Consider the following 25,862-nt stretch of genomic DNA (forward strand, 5'->3'; position numbering starts at 1 on the left):
GGGGGGGGGGGAGAGAAGAGAGAGAGAGAGAGAGAGAGAGAGAGAGAGAGAATCGATCCATTGCCTCTTGTATGTGTCCCCACCAGAGATTGAACCCACAACCTTTTGATGTACAGGATGATGCTCCAACCAACTGAGCCACCTGACCAGGGAAAGGCCCAGTTTTTTGGTTATCATTATTCCTGAAGATTCTTTGATTAATAAGCATGTGGAAAAGAAAATCTCTTTCCAGACCAGTCTTTAGAGTTGAGAGATCTTTACAGTTTGAGGATCACTCTCTCTGGTCTTCTGTTGGTGCCTGAGGAGTAGACAAGCCCAGTTTAAAATAACTGACATTTAACAAAATTCTATCTTGAAAATTATTAGTTTTTTTTGTGAAAAATGTTGGCAGAAGAAAAGTTGGTTTGGAGTCTACGCAGCCAATGGAACTCTCACCTCCACCTCAAGTCAATGGCTCAGCAAATCTTTAGAAGTCTGGCTGTGGCAGCAGCTGTTGCGTGGGTGAACAGGCTCTGAAAATTTCACCCATCATGACAGCTCACTTCGAACTGTAATGCCAATCTTTAGTCAGGTGGGGTCCACCTTTTATGTCTGTGTTATACACAGTTCAAGGCAAGAGGGAAGAGGAGAAATGATTTGATTTTAATTTCAATGTGCTTTGATTAGGGCATGGTGGAGGACTTTTTCCTGAACACCCTATTAGGATGGCTGGCAGATGTCTCCTTAACATTAGTACAGGAACTGAATGTGCTAATTTAACATTTGCTCAGTTTGGGTAGCCTTGTTTTGACATGGTAGCAATGAAGGCTCTAAAGATCACTTTGAAGGAAAGTTGTCTTGGAATGTAGTGACAAGCTCATAAACTAAAGATCACAATTGACCAGCGAGCATTCATTTGTTTTTCTGCTTCTAGGTAGACCAGGACCTGTATATTTGCAGCAGACCTTAATGCTGATGATTTAAACAATGAAAAATGTCTGTGTTTTTATTCCTGCATTCAGAGGCTGTGAAGAGGAAATGAAAAATTGTTGAGTGAGAAGTCTAGAACCTGACTTGGGCTGACACTGTTCTATTCTAATGGGCCCCTTTATACCTCTCTATCTCTTTCTTCTTAACTGTGTAAACCAAAATTAATTTTAGACTGTAATAAAGAATAAAAAGTATGTATTTGAGCAAAAGGAGTTGCATCCCAGGAGACACAGATTCAGGTAGCAACCTAAATTGTGTTCCACTGAGACAAAGGGGAAAGTTCCCACCCAGATTCCCAATCAGGTCTACTTTATGTAATTAGGAATCCAAATTTGTATCCTTCTTATTGATCTGAATCCCACAGTACTAACTGACTGGCATTTTTTGTCCTGATTGGTCATTACAGAGCAGTTCTGATTATATGGGTCAGGTTAGTTCACTGGTTGACTCAGCTGATGTAAATGAGCAGGTCATAGTGTGGGAAGTTCAGTCTAAACTTCCTCCTGGTATACAGAGTATATGAGAAGCCTCTGTCAGCAAAGGCAGCTAGGTTCTTATCACTTAAATAATCTGGGCTTAGTTGACTACGGAGAGTCCCTCTCAGCAGATAAATTTCTTCTCATGGTTCACATCAAATGAATCTTTCTTCTTGGGGTCCAAAACTATTCTTTATAATAAAAGGGTAATATGCAAATTGACTGAAGGGCAGAATGACCAGAAAGCCCGCAGCCCCTCACCTCGGCTGGCCCCACCCCTGAGCGGGCACCGGGAACCTGATCAAAGGCAGGGCTGGCCAGCAAACCACCCGTGGCCCCTTGCCCTGGCCAGCCCCGCCAACGGCCCTTCACCCCAGCTGGCCCCCACTCCTCAATGGTCCCCATCAGGCAGGCCAGCTGGACCCCACCAGTGCACGAATTTGTGCACCGGGCCTCCAGTACAATAGAAACCTACAGAAAGATTTCTGGGGCTAGTTGAAGAAATTCCTTTTCCAGGAGCTTTTTTAAAATTAGGTTATATATATATTTTTTGCCATGGTTGAATTCATTAACAAACAGGCTGATATAGCTTTAAATGATTTTAAGAAATACTTAATAGAGCACCTTATCATTAACTCAGATAATGGAATGAGAGTTTGGTTCTAGTCACAGTGGATCATCATGCTTGTGAGTAATCAGGGCACTTACTAGCATTACTACTTTAAATTAATCCAATATACTCATGATTACCTTATTAGATAAAGATGATGCTTGGCCCTGTCATTGGAATCTTGTATCCTACCTGCAATTTGTTACTCTAGCACCATTATTAGGAGGGGAATACTTCTGTCCTCTAGGCTCAACTTCTCAGATGCCCCAAAGCCTTAGATTCCCTCCTCAGAAAAGGCTAATTATAGATTAGACTAACCAGAGCTTGGAACATTGATTGGATCCCATCTTATTGGTTGGGATGAATGGTCTATTGTGGCTCAACGATTGGTACTTGTCCATGACCCTCTCATCTGTTCTCATATGGAGACCTGACCCAGTTGCTCTCTCCCTTTTTCTTTCTTCTGAATATATAATGGAGCATCCAAGAGAGTTCATGTTCCTTTAGCTCCTGGATTTTCACACTGCTTCAGCCCAGTCCTTCCAGGTAGACATAAAATTTACTTTCAGAAGAAAAGAGTCCTACATAAGTTCGAGTGTGAGTCACACCCTCCAACTCAGCTTTCACACTTTGACAGCATCTAATATTGGCCCACTCATGAATAACTCCTTGCTTCCCTATGAGACATGTTCTTCTTTCCTACAGTTTCCGTGAACAGAAAGCTGAGTGATAGCTCAGGATGGGGATGTTCTTTAGTCTGATTATAATATTCTCAAAATAAATTACACCTGTTTTAGAACTAATAACTACAAGTGTTTCATACCTTGCTTGTCTGACAAGTTGCTTTTGCCTACATAAAAATGGTAAGCACAGTGACCTGGCCATTCTTCTTCTTTTTTTTTCTTTGTTAATTCTTATCCGAGGATATTTTTCCATTGATTTTTAGAAAGAATGGAAGTGGGGGGAGAGACAGAGAGAGAAACATCTATGTGAGGGAGACACATCAATTGGTTGCCTCCTACATGCTCCCTGACCAGAGCAGGGATGGAGCCTGCAACCAAGGTATGTGCCTTTGACTGGAATTGAACCCAAGACGCTTTAGTCCTCGGGCTGACACTCTATCCACTGAGCCAAACCGGCTAGGGCAATTTGACCATTCTTGATTCTATTCTATTCCAAGCTCTGCCTCTTACTTCAGTGACCTTGTCCCTTAATTTCCTAATTTGTACAATAAAGGCGTTGAACTACATTCTCAGAACTGAAGCTGTCCCTCTTTGAGTTTAGAGCCCACTTAGATGGGAACTTCTTAAATTTAATTTTTAATCTTTCTCTGAGTTTCCTATTGAATCTCTCTCTCTCTCTCTCTCTCTCTCTCTCTCTCTCTCTCTCATTCACACAAAAATATTAGTGATTTAGCCAAAACCGGTTTGGCTCAGTGGATGGAGCGTCGGCCTGCGGACTGAAGGGTCCCGGGTTCGATTCCGGTCAAGGGCATGTACCTGGGTTGCGGGCACATCCCCAGTGGGAGATGTGCAGGAGGCAGCTGATCGATGTTTCTCTCCCATCGATGTTTCTGACTATCTATCTCTCTCCCTTCCTCTCTGTGAAAAATCAATAAAATATATTTTAAAAAAAAATATTAGTGATTTAAATACATTTTCTGTAAATGAAGACCTTTTATGTGACATGAAATGTGTATGAGGAAATGGCAGGAAACAGCTCTCAAAAAGTCAAGCAGGTCTCAGCATCTTTAAGAGGACTTTCAAAAGCAGCTTCAAAGGAAATCTCCTGGTGTCAGAGGAAGCAGATCACGCAGCCTCTAATATGCCTCATCCGTAGCCTTCGCAACCCAGGGCATCGCATCTTTAAAAGAATGAACCAGGCTGCACTCTGAAAACAGCTTCATGTCTCTGTGAATAACATAATTAAAGTGAAGATTCACATCAATGACTTAATCTGGGCCACTGCTTTATGAAGAAGTTCAGAAAGAAGGATTTATTCAGGAGGCCTGTGGAGAGGAGAGTAAAAAAATAAAAATACAGTTTAGCTTTGGAGCTGGGAGGTGACACAATCACAGAAGGCATCTGCTGCGGCTAAGCTGGAGGAAACAGGACTGTTTGGAAAGGCAGGCCTAAGGGACAGAAGCAAAACTGGATGGAGAAAAAGAGAGCAAATACTGAGATGCAAAATTTAGCATTTCGGGATGAATACATTAGGCTCAGCCTCAACACCTACATAGCCGAAGAGGAGGGCTTGTCAGCACCTGTAAGATAACAGCAGCAAAGGGGAGAAATTCAGCACCTGCTTTGGGTAGGTCTCTGGCATAACTGTCTTTTCTCTCCTTTAATCTTGGCGTCTTTCAGCGAGGCAGTGTGCATCTCTTTTCTCAGACAAGAAAATGGAGACTTGATGAGGTTATATCACACCCCCAATGCCACCAAGTGTTTAAGAAACAGAAATAAGATTTACTAGGCAGCTGTAAAAAAGAAAGACCTCTAATCATTTGCAACAGCATGGATGGACCTGGAGAGTATTATGTTAAGTGAAATAAGCCAGTCAGAGAAAGACAAGGATCACATGATCTCACTCATAGGTGGAATCTAATGAACAAAATAAACTGATGAACAGATCCAGAGCCATAGAAGCATAGAACAGACTGCAGAACCTCACAGGGAAGGCGGGGGAGGGTGGGTGGGTGGGAAGAGATCAACCAAAGAACTTGTGTGCATATATGCATAACCCCATGGACACAGACAATAGGGTGGTGAAGACCTGGGGTAGAGAAGGGGGGCGGCTAGAAGATGTCAATGGGGGATAAAAGGGGACATATGTAATACTTTCAACAATAAAAACTTAAAATACGTAAAAAAAGAAATAAGATTTAACATTCTGGTGTCTGACCTCAAAGAATCTTCTCTTAGCATCAGTTCCTCTACATTCGAGGGATGGCCTCGCTGGAGAGGAACGCTCAACTTCCTATGAGGCTAAGATGAGTTCCAGAGCTTGATTCTAGAAGGTCTGCTCTGCTAATAGAATACATTAATAGAGGCTAAAAATAGAGCTGCCAGAAAACAGGAATTCTTTTTGTGCTTAACCCTGGATCTTTCAAGGGTTAGTTAGAATTGATTGTATTGTTTATGCAGATATTCAATATTATCCTCATGGCCTTGAGGAACTATCATTTGCTGACAAACCCTTATTTGAGTTCAGTCTACAATATCTGCCAAGTACCTGGTGCTTTCTGTTTTTGTTGCTTCACCTCATGTGTCAGAGAGAACAAGCCAAGCTCATTGCCAGCTTTAATCACCACCCAGAGGAGGTCCTGCACAAATTACTTGGTATATACAGGGTGTCCCAAAAAATGGGCAAAGCTGATTGATCTAGGAGCGAAACCTGATTTAAACTGTCAATTGAACTCTTTTCTAGCATTTTGGGGAAATGGGTTGAGGAAGAAGCTGGGCTTTAAGATATAAAGGAAACAATTCAATGTCCCATCATAGATAACATGGATTTTTCTCTTAAATTCAGGAGTTTTCTGCTTGAAACATTGAGTGCTTATTTATGTCAATGGAAAGAAGTAATCAGAAGTGTATTATAAAGTCTTCCGATGGGTTGTAAGCCTCTTGGGGGCCCAGGCCATGTGCTTTTGCCACGTGGCACCTTCTGAAGCAATGATCATGGTTGCACTCATGTTTATTGAGGACAGAGCAAGAACTCGGAAGAGGGTGAATCTGTACAGTTCAATTATAGACGCAACTGGTCCAAATTCAGAAATTCTTCCCTAGCAATGCACTAGGTCACTGGTTCTTCAATTAACTTCAGAGGGTGTCATGCAGTCTCTGGACACCCCCCGCCCCCCCCAAAAAAAGGAATTTCTGTTGTATTTGTTTAAAATGTTGACGAGAGATGACACAAAATCCAACAGAAAAGAGTACAGGTTCACAACTGAGAAATGTCAAACAATCTCACTAAAACAATGACCGACAGAATGAGTGAGAGTTTCTGTAAAAACTATAAAAAGAGCTTGCATAGAAATCCATATCTACTGCGGGAAATAGAGACTCGGTCAGTAACACTTTCCTTCTCCAAGAAAGTCTAATGGCTAAAAAGGAAGGAAAGAAAGAACAAGAGGAAAGGTAGCAGTTAGGGAAAGGATGAAGGGAAGGAAGGAAAATCTTTAGAAGCTAGAGTCTTACAAAAGTCACCTGCAGATGACTTGAGAAATCATCAAAGCAGAAATGACTTGTAACAGATTCAAGCAAGATGATTTCAACAGAACGATGATATAATCAAAGCAGGGGAAACAGTAAAAATCAGCAAGAGGAAAGAACCCTGCTCTTCATCCTTGAAGTCATCTCATGCACATAGGGCCTAAGACCCCGAGGGCAGAGCTGTGAAGGTTGCATTTGTACCAATATGACTGCATCAATTAACCCATTACCTTCACATGAGACATTTTATTGGCAATGAACACAGAGATAGAGAGACTTGAATGTGGAACCCAATTTTCTGCATGTTTCTTATCTGTAAAATGGAAATAAAGTTTCTTTTTTTTTTTTTTTTAGTCTGTGGTCATGAACCAGAGTAACCAAAGCCATGAGCCTGTCCTTAAAAACAGCATTTAGGAAGCAAGGACTGGGTGTTTAATGCTGTATGGAGTGGGGGTCCCATTCTCTCTGCTGGGAATGGGGATAGCAATCCCAATATCCCATCGTCATTAAAAGACACCACTTCTAACAATCATACTAGGAGATCCTGATGGTAACAATCTTTTCATATATGAAGTGAATATGTTTGGAGGCATTCAAAAATTGAACATACATAAAGACAGACTCTATCAAAATAAAACAGGGCAGACTACCCTGTGCCTAATGCCGCTTGGTTGTTTTCATGCTATTCCATTTCTTACTCACCAGCATTTTAAAGTGCACAGCATCCAAACAGTGCAATTGCAGGTCCCAGAGGCCTCAGATGAGAACTCTCCAAATGGAAATGCAGCCTCCAAGAAATGCTACTTGAGAGAAAGAATAATTCTACTTGCAAAACAGGTTAAAGTAAAAATTAGGGAAAAAGGCCAAAAGAATGTACATCTGTTTCCTTACACAACTCCGTCAGGCACATGATTTATTTCATTTTCTGTTTCGGCAAGTAAGAAAATTGGCTAAATATGAGATTTGCTCTTATTCTTAACATTAATGACTATGCATGCATTTACATTGGACATACTGCTAACTTCTGTGAGGAATCTGGCATGATTATCATTTACAAATGTTTTGCTTAAGGAATAAGGCAGGAGTGATGGACTGTCTACTGAAGAGCTTTTGTTTTGTTTTATTTGTTTTCCACAGTGGCTTCCTCCACACCCACCCACCTATAAATTACAGTTGAAATGTTGCTGTTACATTTGCATTGACAGAGTCCTTCTGTCACTGGATAGGGGCATGAAAAGTCAAGAATACTATGAACTCAAACAGTTTCATACACTTGGATAGCCCTTTCGTTTTTGAAATTAGTTTTTGGCATGAGGTAACGATTTCTCCATTGCTGCAGTAGAAGACTGAGAAATTGTCGTTTTGCTCATCTCTGTTGCCCAAGGCCATTTTCCAGACTATGGTACTCAACTTGGATTGTTCTGTAAGCAGCACAACTGTTAGACAAATAATAACTTATACAATGGCATGTATTGGGATAGACAGATGGAAAGAAGAAGCTGATGCCCAAGAAGTACAAGGCTGGCTGTTGTGGTTTCTTTAACTCATCCTGAAAATATTAAACATGGTTTGGAGCAAAGATCCCAATAAAAAAAGAGGTCTTCTGATTGGCATGATTAGCTATCTTGCAATACAAAATTGGAGAACACAAGGACTAGCATTAGTGGGTGAAATTCTCCCTTTACCTGTGCTCTGGGCGGTGTTCTGCCATCAAAGGGACCTACGATCATATAAATTTAGGGAACTGCATGTGACAGGTTCTTCTTGAGTATTTATTTTTTTAAATTTATTTTTATTGATTTCAGAGAGGAAGGGAGAGAGAAACATCAATGATGAGAGAGAATCATTGATCAGCTACCTCCTGCACGCCCCACATTGGGGATCCATCCCTCAACCCAGGCATGTGCCCTTGACCAGGAATCGAACCATGACCTCCTGGTTCATAGGTCGATGCTCAACCACTGAGCCACGCCAGCTGGGCCCTTCTTGGGTGGTTAGAATGCACAGCAGAATGTCGAAGGTTGAGGAGTTCTATGTAAAGAATTTGGCCACTTTGTTTAATCCAGCTTTTTTCACAGCTATTGAATGGTAAAACCCTTTTGATTTTTAAAAATCAGCCCTAACCGGTTTGGCTCAGTGGATAGAGCATTGGCCTGCGGTCTTAAGGGTCCCAGGTTCGATTCCGGCCAAGGGCATGTACCTTGGTTGCAGGCACATACCCAGTAAGGAGTGTGCAGGAGGCAGTTGATCGATGTTTCTAACTCTCTATCCCTCTCCTTTCCTCTCTGTAGAAAATCAATAAAATATATATATTTTTAAAATCATATGACATTTACCTGAATAGTACAGTAAGGAACCTCTTCTGGTAGATAAAAGTAGTAACCAAGAGATAGGGAATTTTAAACTTTGTTTTTCTTTTACATGGATGGATAGGTGGTCAACATATTCTAGGTTCTAGTTTCTCTGTTGGTGAGATGAGGGCTTCAATAATAGTGCTAAATGTTGAGTGAACTAGTATGTCTTTCCTGCCAAGTTCCCACAGGCCTCAGAGTTTGTTCATCTTGGTACCTCTCCTCCTCTCCTCCCATACTGGGGCCCTCCTGCCCATGGTGGCATCCACTCTGAGAGGATGTGAGGCACCCTGTTGTTTGTCTCCCCAGTGCTCTAATCCAGGGATCAAAAGTGGATCTCACTTATATGTGGAATCTAATGAACAAAATAAACTGACAAGTAAAATAGATCCAGAGACATAGAAGCATGCAATAGACTGATGAATCTCAGAGGGAAGGGAAAGGACAGGAAGAGATCAACCAAGGAACTTATATGCATACTAGTAGCCCTGCTCATGAATCCGTGAGCCAGTAGCTCGCTGCCGCCCTCCAGTAGCTCTCCACCCGCTGCCCTGCCCTCCTGTAGCCCCCCCTGCCCCCCTCCACCCTGCCCTCCCCCCCATAGCTCTCTGCCCCACTCTCCTGCTGATCTGTGATCCAGTCGTTACGCAGGCGGTCGGTCGTTATGCTTCACGGTGTAATGACCATTTGCATATTACATCTTTATTATATAGGATATGCATAACCTATGGGCACAGACAATAGGGTGGTGAGGGCCTGGGGGGGGGGGAGGGGAGGAGAGGCGTTAATGGGGAAAAAGGGGGACATCTGTAATACTTTCAACAATAAAGATAATTTTTTTTTAAAAAGTTGGCTTTGAGGCCTGAATGTAAAGATTATATACTATTCATTTATTTCTTAATCTATACATTCACTGCCTTTTCCAAAATTTTTTTATGTTATTTATCTTTGCAATATATCTACCTATTGCTTTCTGCTCCTTTCGAGTCACAACATTTAAAAATGTCTATATATACATATCTGTGAGTTGAAGTAACTTAGTAATAGGCAAACTCTCAAATTGTATCCATTAATCCAGTACAAGTGTGCTTCTCATGAAGTTCAAGTTCCTGATCCAGGCTCCTTCCAGTTTGTGGCTTCATAATCTTCCTCATTTGGCCCCTTGAGTCTCTACAGGAAGAGGGGAAGAGCATGAAGGGTCACACTTGGGAGGTTTTACCAGCCCTGGAAGAGGCACAAATCACTTCTGCTCTCATCCATGGGCCACAGCCCAGTCACACAGCACACACAGCTGTAAGGAGGGCAGGCCAGCTATTTGCCGGTGAAGGAGGGAACAGGCCTCCTTGACAGCCATTCATCAGCTGGCACCAGGCATCTCTCATCTGAGGAGGGCTAGGAAGATGGCATTTATTTTGGCTGGACTTTGAAGTTGCTAGCTGAATAATAGAGAAACGCCAAGTATTCAGTTTTGATTTTGAAAAGCTTTGTTTTATCATTTTTTTATTATAAAACCAATATTTCTCACTTCTTAACCAGCGCTCTGACCAGCAATACATTTCAAAACCTTTCCAAATGGGACATTTCACTTGCTATATGTGCCTATTGAATTCTTTAAAGATGACTTTGTAATGAGCCCCAAAGATTTAGTATTTTTATTAAGAGAAAAATGTTTTCAAAAACTTCCTCTAGCTTCAGAGAAATAAAAGGAAAACCATGTTATAAATATTTTCATTAAGCCAAAAATATGCAGGGTAACATGCTTTTCTCTCATCATGCTATAATTAATAGTACTAAGAGTAATTACATGGGAACATTGGGGTATGAGTTTTTAAGGAAATTATTACTTTTTTTACTCAAGGTCCAGATTGATTTTAATAACTGCTGATGTAATTGCTTTCAACAGGAGTTAATGGTTCAAGTATGTAATCTGCTTTTAAAATATAATGATGCTTACAGAATTTCTGTTTGACATTTTCCATCTCTTTCTTTTGAATTTCCTCTCTTCCTAATTTCTACCAATTACCTCTAAATTCCTTTCAAATGTCTGTTTCCAGACCTCTTGACTAAAAGACAATGAATCTTTGTCCAACAAGTATCCTCATATTCTAGGCTCAGACATTTAGGTTAAAAAATAAAACCCCAAAGATTAGAAGGGCAAAGTAAATGTGAATCCTTATAGAATACTGACTAAACTGGATTTTGTTTGTTCTCTTTTTTTTCTTAGTCTGTTCATATATTGGACATATAAAGGCCAAAACATTTTATTTCTAGATCACTTGGCTTTTATACCCATTATCACCATGTTTTGTCCACTTGGTTGGATAGTGTTAGAAATGTTAGTTGGCCTCCTCCCTACTTCTATGAACTACTCTGTGGCTTATGTGGAGGCGATATAGGTGTTACCAATATGCTGTTAGTTGACCAGGACTATCAGTGAGAAACCTACCCTGAGATCTGACATTTTACTATTACCAATTAATCTTTTTATGTGGTCCATGCTGAAAAAAACTTAAATTCCCTTGGGAAGGCTAACCCTTCAAAGAGAAGAATAAAGAAGCAGCTCACGTCCACTTAATTCTTCACTGTAGCCTTGAATATAAACTGTGTTGGTTCTCTGTAGTATTTGTTTCCTGTTATCTGCTTCCTCCTACTAGATAAGCTTTCCCCAAGACAAGACTAAAATTTTATATTTTTCTTTTAAAATTTTTATTTATTGATTGCTTTTTAGAGAGAGAGAGAGGAAGGAGAGAGATACATTGTTTCATTGTTCCACCCATTCATGCATTCACTGGTTGATTCTTTCATATGTGCCCTGACCGAGAATCGAACTTACAACGTTGGAGTATCAGGACAACACTCCGACCAAGGGAGCTACCCAGCCAAGGGTAAAGTTTGATCTTTTAATCATGAATTCTGAATACAGGTACAATGCCAATGATAATTTATATCAGAGGTCCTCAAACTTTTTAAACAGGGGGCCAGTTCACTGTCCCTCAGACATTCCACACATGCGCACTGCGGGCCCGGGACGAGTCGGCTGCTAAGCAGGACAGGCAGCGGCGGCGGTGTTTCGGCGGGCCGGATAAATGTTTTCGGTAGGCCGTAGTTTGAGGACGCCTGATTGATATAATGGTATTTCTCTAAATGGTCACATTGTACTTAGGAATTCAATTTTCATATCATATTTGACCTGTGAGAAGAATCTAAGTATTATTACAAGTTACTTTATTCTTTAATATCCAAAATTAAAAAACTAAAAGGAGAATCCCTTCACAAGTAACTGCCTTAAAATTAAGAAGTTAATAGTGGTTATAGGTGGGGGATTTTAGGCAATATGAATGTTAAAGAAAAGACTATAAATAAATAGTGTCGAAACAAAGCAGTAATTAATGAGAGAAAAATTGTGAAAGCATTTTGTGACTATAACTTATTCTAGAAAATGTGACATTCTCTGTTGTAAACAAAATGTTAAATATTCACAGTACAATGCTCATTTATCAACTGTAATCAGCAATCTATAAAAGTATGAGAAATGATCAGAACATGTTAATTACCTAACAAAATACAAATTTCACTAAAATAAAATATCACATATTAAATTAAGTTTAATTTAGACCAGTTTACATGTAATTATTTTAAGTTTAAGGAACTTTCACCAAATACAGATTTTACAACTCATTTATTCTCTCATCCAATGGCAACACAAATACTTTCTTTTGCAGGAAGTCAATGTTTTAAGTTTTCTTACATTCATTTACCCACCATGTGTCAGGCCCTGTGCCAGTGGCAGCTTTTACGGAGCAGCTCATTCAAAGGAGGGAAGTAACTGGCTCACCAATGTCAGGTCTCTGCCCAGACATCCCCTCCCCGTGCCTTCCCTGACTGCCCCATCTGAATTAGGTTCCATAGTAATTGCTGTCCGTGCCTGTATGCTTCCTGATCACCACTTGTCTACTTATATATTAGGTTTCTCTCCTCTGCATGTAAGCTTTATGAAGGCAGTTTACATGTCTTGTTCATTGTAGTATCTTTAGTGCCTAAAACATATTCGATGCCCAACAAAGTGAATGAAAGAGACATGTATCACTTAAGGTAGCATGAGTTCTATAACAGATAAATCCTGTAATTTTGGTGGCTTAAAGTAAATAGAAGTTTTTCCGCAATGACATAAAATACAGTTAGAGTGAAACAATCAGCCAGTTTTAAGAACTCAAATTGTGTGGATCCATCTAGATACAAGAGTACATATTAGTACATGCTATAAAGATATATGTCAACATGTCGTGGAGTGCTATAGACTAAATGTTTCTGTCCCCCCCCCCCCCGCCCCCAATTCCTATGTTGATACCTAATCCCCAATGTGATGATGATATTTGGAAGTGGGCAGTGCTTAGATCATAAATTTCTGGTGTTTATAATCAGCCAGCCTCTGTTCTTTTTGCAATAGCAGCCCAAACAAGAATATAACATATTAACACATGTCACGAAGGTACACATTAAGAGCTGAGGAAGCACATGGATGGATCAACTAACTCACTTAGGGAAAAACAGGGGACATTCCATTTGGGTCTTAAATAATAAATTGGAGTTTTCCAGGCAATAGGCATTCAATACAGAGCACAACACTGAAAATAATCTAAAGGGCTAAAAGTGTGAAAACAAGTATAAAATAAAGGGCTTGCAAGACCGAGCATCTCAACTCTAAAAGAGAGACCATCGAATCCCTGCTCATGGGTAGATCACTCCCAACTTGCTTTATTGAGCCAACTAAAATCTAGTTCACAGTTTTCCCCTTAAATAAAAAAAAATCTTCCTTATAACATCGCAGTCTCTTCTTTTTTCCTAAGTGGGGCACAAACCTGCATATTGGGATATGGTGGGAAAAGTCATTGGTAAGTCATAGAAGTCTTGATGGGCAGGTGTTGGTGCTCATGGTGTGAATGGGGAGCACACAGGCTACCTGGGGGAGGAGCAGGGGAGAGAAGGGACAGGATGGTCATGACATGAATAAGGCAGTAGTAGTAGTTATGAAAGAAAGACACAGGGTATTTCTGGGAGCCCTGTTTTTGGGGGTAAATGATGAACTCACACCCGGCCAGCAGACAGCAGTTCTATAAAGGTGGAGCCATGTGTCTGGGAGAGGGGGACATCTGTCCCTTGTCCACTTGTGCTGCATTGGCTCTGAGTGAGTAAGATGAAGTGTTAGTACTCTGAATGATAACTGGGATTTTGCAGAATCTATAGCTTTGTCACATAATCTGCAGGTTAAATATATGCAGTTTTTCTTATTGAGTAAACCTCAATCTGTACCAGTATCTCGAGGATGCATTTAGGTGAGGAACATTAGGCATCCTATGGTAGCATGTTTTGCCTTGATTGAGTTAAACACTAACATGGTGATCTCAGTCCTTATATTAGAAGAGAGTCATCATAGTGTTCACATACTGCAAATACAACCCCTGTTTGAACTAGAAATAAACAATCAGCCACACATGGGCGTGCTCTTCAAAAGTCATTCATTGTGGCCCCAGCCGGTTTGGCTCAGTGGATAGAGCATCAGCCCACAGACTGAAGGGTCCCGGGTTCAATTCTGGTCAAGGGCACATAACACCTCGGTTGCAGGCTCAATCCCCAGCCCTGGTTGGGGCATGTGCGGGAGGCAACAAATCAATGTGTCTCCCTCACGTCAATATTTCTCTCTGTGTCTCTCCCCCTCCCTTCTACTCTCTCTGTAGTCGATAGGAAAAATATCCTCCTGTGAGGATTAACAACAACAACACTAGTCATTCATGGTGCACCATATCCTTTCAGTACTGGATGCTGTAGACATTCTTGCTTTCAACTAATGTGTTATTTTAGCTTTGCCTATGTCATTAGTCTGAAAACCTGGAACAACTTATCTGACCATGATTTTGGTTTCACTTCAAGATTGTTATTTTATATTTGCCTATCAATTTGCTACTTTTGGTCATGTTAGGTTAACATTCCTCCTGAACTTCTCTACCCCTAAGAGGTCTTATTTTTATCTCTTTCTTACATTTCTTATCTGGTGAGCAAACCCTGGGCAAGTTCTTCCTCTTCACAATATAATTTGACATTGCTACTGTGTGAAACATTAGCTATTTTCAATTGCCTTAGGAATTTTAGGTTTCCTAATCATCCTATATAATAAAGAGCTAATATGCAAATGGTCATCACGCCCTCACACCCTTGCGCCCTCGTGCCCTCATGCCCTCTCGCCGGGATGGGGGACCTAAGGCTGGGCTGGGAGACGTGAGGCCACACCCCCTGCCCTGGCGCTGGGGCCGGGGGACCTGAGGCTACACCCTCCACCCCTGCAGGGCTTGATGGGGGTGGGGCTGGCCGGGTCTGGGTCTCGCGCAATTTCGAGGCACGCGCAGGTGGGTGGGGACTTGACTCTGGGTCCCAGGGCACACCCCAGACTCTGACAGGAGGGAGGTTTCATATACATTTTACTAATTTTCTTTCATCTCTGACACTTCTATTATAGAGAAAGGGCAAATAGCAATATTAAAATATTTCCTCTAATTAATTCCCTTTTAATGTGCACACATTTCGTGCACCAGGCCACTAGTGGAAATAATAAAATATGAGTTAATTAAGTGACATTTGAAATGTAATTATTTTTAAAAAGAGAATGTCAGTACTTGTAACTTTGAATTCTGTTTAAAATAGGTTTGATGAATTTGGAAGATCACCATGATTTTTCAGGATACAGCACAGTGGCAATAAAGTATACCTCTTTTGAAGTTCTTAGATATAACTCCAAAATAAATCAACATTTTGCTTCTACATTCTCTTCCAACTACATTGTGGCTCTGAGTAGATTTTCCTTTTATGAAGTAAAATTATGTTCTGTTTGTTCATTCTGGGAGATTTCTGGTCGCAATCAAGGGAGTTATTCAAGTTATGTGTTGAAGTTACTGGTTTGAGATGAATGGGCATGAACTATGATCATGATGGATTTATCACGATCTTCTTACTGCAATCTCATGAAGAAGCTTTTGTGAGTTCCTGCTGGTCAAAAGCTGGAGGCAGGAGAAATCATAAACCCTTCCTTCCTTTGTGTGTTAGCAGTCTCCTTGGTAACACATTTTCTCTCCTGCCTTTGGAAGTTGTTATTGAGTAGAAAAAATTTGTGTTGGTTTAGCAATGCAGACTGAAACCAAGGCCAAAAGACAATTTCTTTTTTAGTCAGGAAAAAGCTCTCCCATGAATGTAAGTTAGTCAGTAACTGAGCATTTCACTCATATCTGATTCATTATATGGTGTCTTTGACTCATGCTGAAGTCCTATTAGCTGGGCTTGAAAATACCTTGGAAGCCCAAGTGACTGCCAGGAAAAGGATAATTCAAGAGTCATTATAAGAACCAATTTTAGGAAAAATAAATCAAGAAGTAAGTGTGGGCCATTTTTGCTTTGTTTATTGTTAAATGGAAGGTACCGTAATCTTGTTAGCTATCCCTTAGAAAATGGAACAGTGCAGCACCACATTATTTTACATGTTTTTAAAGAACAGAAGTTTTCTGAGACTCTGTAAATATTATATCGAAATTATAGATTTAAAAAAATGTACTGTGTCAACACAAGTTTTTTCTTGAAGTCTTGAAGGTAAAAGGAGGAAATGTATTCAATTAGATGATCACTTACATAATCATTGACGGCTATACTAGTAAGTACACATGAGGTGACACCAGTACTTCCATGGTCTCTGGATCTACCTGGTAGTGCAGACCTGGTCCCCCCCCAACTGCCCTCCCCTGCAGGCCTGATCACCCCCAACTGCCCTCCCCTGCCAGCCTGATCGCCCCCTAACTGCTTGCTCCCCTGCGCCAGCCTGATCATGCCCCTAACTGCTTGCTCCCCCGCTGGCCTGATCACCCCTAACTGCTTGCTCCCCCACGCCAGCCTGATCACTCCTAATTGCTTGCTCCCCCACGCCAGCCTGATCACGCCCCTAACTGCTTGCTCCCCCGCCGGCCTGATCGCCCCTAACTGCTTGCTCCCCTGCCGGCCTGATAGCCCTTAACTGCCTCTGCCTCATCCCCCGCCACCTTGGCTTTGTTAGGAAGGAAGTCGGACATCCAGAAGATGTCCGGTCGACCTGGTCTAACTAGCATATTACCCTTTTATTAGTATAGATGAGAGTCTAGCAGCAATTTGCTCACATACTCTGTGTACCGGGGAGAAACTTAGACTGAACTTTCAGCTTTCTGTCCCATGCTCCACTTGTTTATGCTCTCGGGGTCAACACTTGCAGGAAACCCTGGTTTTGTCTTTCTACCAATGGACTGAGACCTTCCCTGTCCAAAAAGAACAGTACAATTGGATACCTCATTTACATAAAATGGACCTAACTGAGAACTCAAGTGGAAACTTTTGCTATAAAAAGATGGCCCCCCTTTGTCTCAGTGGAACGCAATTTAGGTTGCTAGCTGAATCTGTGTCTCCTGGGCTGCAGCTCCATTTTGCTTAAAATGCTTTTTCTTTTGTTCTTTATTACAGTTGAAAATTAATTTTGGTTTATAGTAATAAGTGTTCTAATTCTTGATGCTCTGAATAGCCCTGAGTATATTGGGGTCCTCCAAGCACTGAGACATAGTACCTTGTCATGGCTCCCACATCTCACAGAATCCCTATGTAAAGAGCTACTTCAGATTCTGTCTATAAGCTCTCTTGCATAGAGTCAGGCATAATTCCATGAGGACAAGAAATTTGGGAAATAATATTAACCAAAACATAAGCTAAAATTCTCATATGATAGAATTTTGACTAACTAAATGTGTTTTGAAATGAAAATATTGAAAGGAAATATACTGAAATGTTAGTAGTGATAAAATTACCTTTGGTATTGGGATTGCAGATAATTTTTTTGTTTCTTAATACTTTTCTATTTTGATAATATATGTTTTTTCCCATCAGAAAGAGTATATACTCCACAGAAAAAGTATGAGTGTGCTCCTTAAAAATAAATTTGCTGCATTTAATTCCTCCCCAAAAGCACAGTCACAAGTAATGAATCACATTATCAAAACTGCTGCCCATGATTGCTATGCCTTTGATGCCATGTAATCTGGCATTGAGCAAGTATATGGTGAGTGAAGAAAATTAAGGCTTTTTAGAAGCCCTTTCCTCTGGTTTCGTTGTGATCAGAGCTTGGTTTACTAATTAAGGAAATAAGTACTAACAATAAAAAAGAAAAAAGAGTATATAATAGGTCCTACTTGTGAATATAAGCCCATGTATTTATCAAGTTGTTATTCACTATGATTATTTCAAAAGAAAAATTTAGACCTGTTTTTTTAATTTCCATGCTTTTCTATCAATAAATTTATTTTGTTTTTACCTAATTCCAAAAGGCTTTTTTCTTCAACGGATGAGTTTGTTATGCTTTTTGCACATGAAGAACAGGTATTATCTCAATGGTGCCCAGGCATCGAACCTGGAGGTCAGGAGATAAGGCTGTTTTCTTGGAGGTGACCTATTTTTCATGTGGTACTCTAAAGATGTATTAAACTTTGTTTACTCAAAGAGAGTATAAATTAGTTTCTTTTAAAATCAAGCTGTCTGAATATAAGCCTATTTGGTGCCCTGATCTCAGATCGATCTGGTTAGATTGGTGACTTTTCATGAAAGTAAATAAAAGTGCATATATAGTACATGTGTACACACACACACACACACACACACACACACACACGATGTGACTGAGTGGCTTGTAAACAACAGAAATTTATTTCTCACAGTTCTGGAGACTGGCCCGATGTTCTAGCCTCATTTGAAGTGGAGCTTTTGGGCATGGTATTTGAAAGTAAGATGTCTGTGAAAAACATTATTTCTTAAATGTCAGAACAGAATCATGAGAATCATGGAAACACTTATTTTAATGACCTTAGTTATTGGCTTGAAATAATATTTTCTTGGATGTAATCAACATTACAAGGTGAGACATCGGGAGAATCAGCCCCTCATATCTGACCTTTCAGTAATGAATGAGCAGAGTGGATCTTCAATAATAAAATATCCATCGTGGAGTCTTAAGCAGCTCTGTGTTAATAACACTGACATGCAATTGCCTTAAAAGTATATTTGTGGTCTAAATGGGTGTAGGGAGCACAGTCTGCACAATGAAATTGGTTTGACCTGATGAGAAGCTGAGGGAGACACACTGTTCCAGTTGGCTTGTTTAGGTACAACTCATTTATGAGACAGCAGATAAATCTGCCTGCTCTGCCTTCTTCTCAACATGATACACACTATAAAGCCTTCCACAGGACTCCTTGATGAATCCAATAAATTGGTAGACAGCAGCTCCTTTTAGAGAGTCAGAGTGACTATGCATGAGGGAAATTGGTGCGATTCTGCTGTTAAACTGAACTCATGAAAGTTCTCCAGAAGCTGAGAACAATTGAGTAGAAACAGACCAATCATCACTGTTAGATTTTCAGGGCATAGCAGACAAGGATTTCATTTTTACCTTGAACTTCCCTTAGCTTTAACTGGTGCCCTCTCCCACCCCCCCTTTTCTTTTTAAGAGATGAACCAGAAAGTATACAGAACCTCCTCTAGTCTTCTCCTTTTACTAGGAGTATACTCCTTGTGCAGCCAAGAACCTGTAAACATTCTACATTCCTCTAAGTCAAGCATGTCAAACTCGTGGCCCACAACGAATATTTTCACAGCCCAGCCAATAAAACTGTATGTAAGAAACGTTTTAATAAAAATTTTGTAACTTAATTTTTACAATATCCTGTTATACATAATTATTAATAACAAACTACAATGTTCGCTAATGACTGATTCATTCGTGTTGCATTCATTTCCCTTACGTGCCTTACATGCAGGTGCACCGTTTCTCTCCACTAATACTAGCAGTGAATATTTTAGTAGCCGATGGCCACGTCATTAGTCTTGGACTGACTTGTTTGGTGTGCACAACAGGAAATATTTTGCTTTAGGAGAACAAGAAAAATAGGTTTATTTGTGTTATGCCTATTAATTTGTGCAGTTATTCAGTGTCTGGTAAGTTAATGTTCAAGAAAAAATATTAATTTTTATTAAAATGTTCTATTATGTTATGTTAACGATTATTCATTTATTTCAGCCCTTTGTATTCAGCATGTCTCTATCAAAATAAACCTACGTTTCTATGAAAATTGAAACTTTTCGTTTTTTGCAGCCCACATCAACTTTAACCTTGTCTATTTGGCCCGTGTTAGCCTTTGAGTTTGACATGCTTGCTCTAAGTAAATACATGCCTGTAAACTTTGAAAGTCATCAAAGCAAAACAAGTTATAGAGTTAGAAATACTATTGTATCCCAACTCTGCCACTTACTAGTGGCCTGAATTTGAAATTGTACTTAACTCTCTATACCTCATTTTCCTCATTTGTAAAAGGAGAATGATAGTTGTCCACTTCTTTGGGTTGTGATGAAGTGCATTCCATGGTGTGATGTTTGAAAACACTTAGTACCATGTTGAGCACATATAAAATATAAAATAATTGGTAATTGTTATCATGGACTTTTGGCTTGATCCATTTCATTATGCTAGTAGGTCTGTGTTTTTCTTTCTTTTTCCCCCTTCTTTTTGACTTGGTAGAACCAATGTTTTCAATTTTTCTCCAATTATAATGACCTGATGTTGTAGATGAAATAGGCATGGAAGTCATTTCTTAGTCTATGTCACAACAGAGGAACATTGCTATCATTATTCAAATCTGTTTATTCAGTGCCGCCGCTGAAGCCAGTTATGTCACACACGGTCTCTGCGTGTCTCCAAGGGTTAGGTAACATACATTCTATTTCCACCCGCCAGCTGTGTGTCCAGACATACAGCACTTCGTTAGTGCTATGAAAGAAAGAAACATTCTGGTCTTCAAAGAAGGAATCTGGCTCAGAAGATAAAACTGAGACACTTAAAATGGCTTAAAAACAATGACAAAAGTCAACAAATGCAAAGCACTGTGTTACAAGAGAAACATTTAAAGGAGACAAGGAGCTCTGAGTTTGAGAGATTCCTGGAAAAGGTGGTTTGAATTTGGAGCAGGGGATAAAAATGGACTTTTGGAAAATTTGCCTACATGTTCTAAATAAGCCAAAGTTGTAACTAAGAAATGTCTTTAATGTAGCCTTGTATTATGAGAATAAAATGATTCTTAGACGGAAGATCATAAACGTTTATTGAACACCTTTGAGCCGAGAGCATAATGTTAAGCCCTTTCATTCATCTCAGGTTTGGTGAGAAAAGTAAATCTCATAATAAACATGGTTAAATGGAAAGAAAGAAAGAAAGAGACAAAGGAAGAAAGAAAGAAAGAAAGGAAGAAAGGAAGAAAGGAAGAAAGAAAGAAAGAAAGAAAGAAAGAAAGAAAGAAAGAAAGAAAGAAAGAAAGAGATAAAGAAAGAAAGAGACGAAGAAAGAGACAAAGAAAGAGAAAAAATGCTAACAAATTTGCTTTCTGAAATAAACGTTTATAAATCTCAGCATCATTTTATAGAAATATTTCTATCATGGCACTCAATATTATGAGAAATGTCTTTAACTTTCTTTAGTAAACAAACATGGGAGCCCAACTTTATGATGATAAAATAGCAAATAAGTATAAATTTAATTTAAATGCTATAGTAATTGGTATGTAAACACTCTTCAATATTATTTCTTAACTCTCTAAGCAAGTATAATGGTTAATCTAAAACTTTATCTTCTCAAAGTACTAGTACAATAATATTTTTACCATAACATGCTTTAGTAAGTTTTTCTCATTCACTGTTAATTAAAACTGATGACCTTGGTTCAAATAGAATTTTGGTCAGGAATGAATTTAAATGTTTGAGGCTTATTTAAAAAACTTTTATAACATAAACAGGGTTGGGTAAAAGTAGGTTTTCAGTGTTTGTATGCAAAATAATACAATAATTAATAAATAATAGTATAAGAATAAACTGTGTTTTGCATACTTACAATTGTAAGCCTACCTTTGTCTCACCCTGTATATCTCTATATATAAAAGCCTAAGTGATGGTTACAACCAGTCGACCAAATGACCAGTTGATCGAACGACCAGTCAACCAGTCGCTATGACATGCACTGACCACCTTGGGGCAGACGCTCAATGCAGGAGCTGCCCCCTGGTGGTCAGTGTGCTCCCACAGCCAACCTCCCATGCAGACCAACCTCCCACGGTTCCTACCCCAAGCCAGCCAGGCCAAGCGACCCCACCCATGCACAAATTTGTGCACCAGGCCTCTAGTATATTTATATAAATAAGGCTGCATGCCTTCATATCTATAATCTGTCTACCTATCCTCTATCTACACTCCATCCTTCTTTTGAGCTTCCCTCACCACTTCCTCATATCTCCATTTTATTTATTTATTTATGTATCTATTTATTTATTTGGTTTATTTATCCTTCTCATTCTTTGATACAGATTTACTTGAGAGTGTTCTGCTCTTATTTTTAATACTATGAAGTGACAATGCAAATATCACCTGATGTTATCTAGAACCTTTTCTGGATTTTTGTCCCATAAAAAACTTTTGGCATTTTTAGTAAAGAAACAGAATTATTATCTCAGACTTTCCCAAGATAAGAAACGCCTCTCAACCTAAAGCATTTTCACGCAGGATAAGGGACTACGTGATTTGGTAAGCAGCGGGAGAGGCAGGCAATCTGGAAAGAACTGTCTCTAATTCTTAAATGGTTTTATTTAGCTTGTTTCTGAGACGTGCTGGGTTTACAAATTGGTTCCTGGATTCAGAGTATAATCTTAGGACTCTTTCTAGAACAAAGATAATCAGATGTCAGACCTCCTAGACGGTCCTGGATCAGTAGGTAAGATCCAAATTCCCAATAGGTTGACTTCAATTGGAAAGTTATACACATTTTATTCTTAAGTTAACAATTTTATGGAGATTCTGATATACAGAATTATTATTGTTAAAGTATGAATACTTGAATAATTCCCTAATGTCTCTAAGCTTCAATTCTTTCATCTCCAAAATTCTACATTATGAGGTCGTTTGATAATTAAATTAGATAATGTATATGGATGGCTCAATTAGTTGCCTGACACATCAGTAAATATTGCTAATAGTGATGAGATGATGGTGATGATGATGATGATGATGATGATAAAACCAAATTCAAAGCTCTGGTACCCATGTTAGGTATAATAAACATTCCATGCCCTGGTTTCATATATTAGTCTTCCTAGATAGCTCCAACTGAATGCTCCACAAGTATCTAAGATTCAAATTTATCTCATACAACATGTAAACTCCTATCCCTCCTTCCCGACATTTTCACCAGTATTATCTACCCACCCATTGTCTCCCACAGCCCCAACCCACAGCACTGACTGCGTCCTTATCTTGGTGCTTGGCATCCTCACCATGCCATGAATCTGCTCACCCACTCAGAAACATTGTGCCCTCCTAGGCCTCTCCCTTGCCTTTCCTCCTCCTTCTCCCTCGCACTCCTTCCCCCATGATCATTTGCTCACTCAGTTCTGCCTAATCTACCTGCAAATGATAACAGTGGCTACTTTCTGGGTACTGGCTCCTTGGTAGGCACTATGGTAGTTATTTAGCTCCCTATTACACTTCATCTTCTCCCTAGCTCTTCTGTTTACAGATGGAGAAGGAGTGGTTCACAAAGACTCCAAAGACAACTCATTGCACTCAGTCACCTTGCCCTTGTAAAAATTCTCTTTATACTCTCCTTTCTTCTCCACTCCTACTTCCACTGACCTATTTCAGAGCTTTCGTCTCCCATGTGGCATTCTACAGTACATTTATTGTGGGCATCCTGTAGCCTTGCCTCCCTAGAATCCATGCTCCACAAAGTTGCCAGGACAATTGCTCTAACATGCACATGAGGAGGTTACTCTGCTGCTCAAGATTCGTTGGGAGCTCCTCAGTAGCTACAGAATCAAACCTGAAGTCCTTTGTATGGCATCGAGGCCCTTTATAAATTGGTTACTTCCTATCTGACCTACCTTATTTCTTATTACTTTCTACCCATCATCTTTATCCAAAATCTATTGTGCAGTGGATTTTTAACTACTTATTTCCTAAATAAGCCACATATTTTTAAGCCTCCAGAGTTACTATTTTCTGAAATGTCAAACTTCTACCATGCTCTGCTTAATACCAAGCTATCTCCTCTGGTAGGAGTTCTCAACCATGGCTTTATGTTAGAATATTCTAATATTCTTTTTAAGGCATTTAAGAAATGCCTATGCCAAAAGACTGTGACTTAGTTGTCGGGCATTGTCTGATTTTGACATTTGTTTTGATCTCTACAGGTGATGCTAGTGTGCTCAGATGCTTCTTTTTTTATAATTAAAAAATTTGAATGTTGACATTATTGCAGGTGGCCTCCCTTCTTCCCCCCTTTGCCCACCTCCATCTACCCCTGTATCCTTCTCCCTTGGCCTTCCCTTTATATAATGTGAGCACCTGTAGCATAACACTGATCACCTTTGGTTGTAATTTATTTTCAAGTCTCATTTCCCATCGAGAGCATGAACTTCTAGAAGGATTGGGACCATATTATTTATCTTTCTATTCTCCACGTACACAACAAATGTTTGCAGAGTTGATGATTCTGTTGTATTTTTTGGTATATTTGTTGTGTCAAGTGCAGATAATGCCTATAAAACATATTTTTGCATCAAATGAATTTCTATATTTCATTCATTTGGCACCTTTTAATTTAGAAACAATTTAACTTACCATGTGAGATTCTAGAAATGATTATTAGTTTGAACAATGTTTGTTGTCAAAGTAATAGAAAAATAAATCTTAAGAAAATGAAAATGATTAATTAAATGTGTGATTTGGGTCAAAATGGTGTTTAAAAATTATGTATACTTCTGTGGAGAAGTGCACACCAAGACTCACCAGTGTCCTCTAATATCTCCTCAATGTTCCCTAGAGCTTACCACTGTCATATTTATCCCTTGTTGAAGCCTATGCTTTGATGGTATTATACGGCCTACCCCAGAAACATATATTATTCATTCATTTATTCTCTTTTGCTTTCATTCAACACTTATGATTACATATTAAGAGTTATGCTTTATTTTAGAGATTCTGAAATGAAGAGCTCATAGTCTACTCCTAATGTTTTCAGTTTCTAAACTGAAAACAATTTTTCGTCATTCCTGTATTGAGTGCAGTACCATTTTAGACTTTGTCATCTAAGACTTACATTTTAATCCAATTAATGGCACACTAATATGCCATCTTCAGTGAGGATTGTGAACTCTTGATGTTTTAATATGAAAAATACACATTTCAAAGAGCAAAAATTTTGTTTTTATTTTCTGAGCTTACCAAGTTTTTGGAAGTAGTTAATTTTAGTGCAGATGCGTTTCCTGCCCCCCCTCTCCCCCCCCCCCCCCCCCCCCCGCCCCACAACTGACTGTTCTGTACCTCAGATAAGAAATGCATTCCTAGGAGAGCCTTGTTAAGTTTGAACCAAAATAAATCTTAGCAATTAGAAAAAAATATCATATATACTATTACACAAAAGTCCTGTAGTTAGAAGTAATAATTTATCAATAATGAAATTTTGCAAGGGAACAGCAAAACAAAGCCACACAAATTATAAAGTAACTCTTTTGCTTTTCAGATATACCACAATACTTGGGCATTAAGATGAGAATATTTAAGGAGAATGATCAAAGAACAATGCTCTCATAGGCTTATATGTCAGTGATACTGATTATATGTTTAAAATATTATTAAAATTATGTCACCACAAGAAGTTAATGTTATCTTTTATTTATATAATGTTGAAAAGTAATAAAGGTAAAAAAATTTTAGGCCAACTGGTTCTTAAAATTTATATTGACTCTAGTCATATTCTTTAGCATATCCTCTTTTACCTCAGTCTTTTAATTATATCTTGTTAAAATCATTTACTTTTGCTTATTTCATTGCCAACCATAACAAAAGAATACATTCATAATTTAAAAAACCATCTCAAATCCCATCTCATATATGGTTCCCTAGTATTGATAAAGTTATCATTTCCTTCCCAAATCTCCTGCACCACCCAATTCATTCCTTATTCTAGAAACTATAATCCTATATAATAAAGAGCTAATATGCTAATTAGACCGAACAGCAGAACGACAGTCTGGACGACCTTCCAGACGAAGCTGGGGCTGCAAGGGCCGAGCCCCTTGCACAAATTTCGTGCATTGGGCCT

Source organism: Myotis yumanensis, unplaced genomic scaffold, assembly GCF_028538775.1.
Source record: "Myotis yumanensis isolate MYYU_CA2020_CCGP unplaced genomic scaffold, mMyoYum1.0.hap1 SCAF_5, whole genome shotgun sequence".
Classification (NCBI taxonomy): domain Eukaryota; kingdom Metazoa; phylum Chordata; class Mammalia; order Chiroptera; family Vespertilionidae; genus Myotis; species Myotis yumanensis.